Here is a 1,822-nt window from a genome sequence, read left to right as displayed (position 1 = left end):
TTCTTCTTCAGTTTCTTCTACTTTTAGGGCGTGTTTGGTTCGAAGTTGGAGTCGGAATCGGAATTGGAATCAAAATAAGCTGGAATTGGAATCAGAATGACTCATTACCTAATTCTGTTTGATTCATCACCTAAATCGGAATCGGAATAAATCATTCTCATTGTCGGCGTTTGGTTCAGGTGGATATAAAAAATATAATCAACTTAATATACTAACATTATCTGTATAATATATTAATTTAAATTCAAATTAAATATTAAATATTAAAAATTTACATCAAAATTTTGAAATAATGTCAAAATTTTAAATCTATTTTTTTTAAAAAAATTAAACTTTGAAGTTGAGTGGATAATTCAAATTATGAAACTAAATTTGATTTATTCAAATTCAAACTAAAATTACAATTTAAATTTTAATTTGAATCTATAAATTTAATTTAAGTTTGAAATAAAATTTGAATAAAACTTTATATAAATTAAAATTTAATTTAAATTAAAATTTGTAAGTTAGATTCGAAACACTTGATTAAATTTTAAATTTTAATTTAAGTTCAAATTAAAATTTAAAATTATATATTTAATTTTTAAATTTTAACTCATATTTTAATTAAAAAAGTTGAAAAAATAAATTTAATCCGCATAAATATCCATTCCGTCCGGATTCAACTTCCAATCCGGCATCCTAGGCCGGATTGAAAAATGAGGTGATTGGAGGATTCCCATTCCACTCGAGAATAGGAATCGGAATGGAACTCCCGCGTACCAAACACCCACAAACGGATTCACCCATTCCGATTCCGATTCAAGGGTAAAAAAGAAGCGAACCAAACATGCCCTTACTTCTTTAAAAATTCTTTAGTTTTTTTTTAAAAATTTTAATATTCTTACTATTTTTTCTTTCTTTAGTTTTTTTTTTATTTATTTGCCTCGAATCAACCAACCGCAGCATCGTCAGATGCACCCGAAGGCGGGGCGGACGTGGGGCCCTCTAATTGAAGAGTAGGTATTGGACAGATTATTGCTTGAACCTACAGTATAAAGTTCAAAAACCTCTCTTATATTTTTAATATTAAAACAAAATTTATAAGACTAACCAAAATTGAGTATGATAAAATATTTATACCACTTTTGGGCCGTACATACAGTCAACCCGAAAAGGCACCGAAAATAGCTTTCAAACAAAGAAATTACTGGTATACCAAACATCAGTTGCTCATTTAATCAATACAAGCGAAGGGCAGGCAGGGTTGTTTGACCAGCAATTTTATAAAAAACTGTTTTTTTTGAGAGATATGTAGCACGCTATCTGTTTCGTTTATTTTATTTAGAAATAAATTTAACTAGAAATGTGAATCAACTAGGATTCGAATTTAGGTCTCGGATACCAACCACCAAATCCTTTGCCACTTACTCTAGGGACGGTCGGTAATTTTATAGAAACCTGTTGATATCATATAACATTGTTTAGAAAGCAAGCGTCGTTAAATAAGAGACAGACATCGAGAGGAGATCGTGAATAGACTTGTAGACTAGGATGAAAGATCAACACTGAGAGGAATTAAGCTATTGCATTTCTCTCTTTCGAGCTGAACATGAGCTGAATTTTTTGGCTCGTTTGATAAACGAGCCGAACACGAGCTAGGATTAGCTCGCTCGTGTTCGGCTCGATAACAGCTCGAATACATATATTTTATATTTATATAACTTATTTAATTTATATTTACATATATAAATAAATAATTATATATATAATATATATTTTTATTATTTAATTTTTAGCAAAATAAAAATATAAAGGTGAGCTTAATTATAAAAAAAAAACT

The sequence above is a fragment of the Ananas comosus genome, unplaced genomic scaffold (assembly GCF_001540865.1).
Source record: "Ananas comosus cultivar F153 unplaced genomic scaffold, ASM154086v1, whole genome shotgun sequence".
In the NCBI taxonomy this organism is placed as follows: Eukaryota; Viridiplantae; Streptophyta; class Magnoliopsida; order Poales; family Bromeliaceae; genus Ananas; species Ananas comosus.
This window is presented reverse-complemented; position numbering follows the sequence as displayed.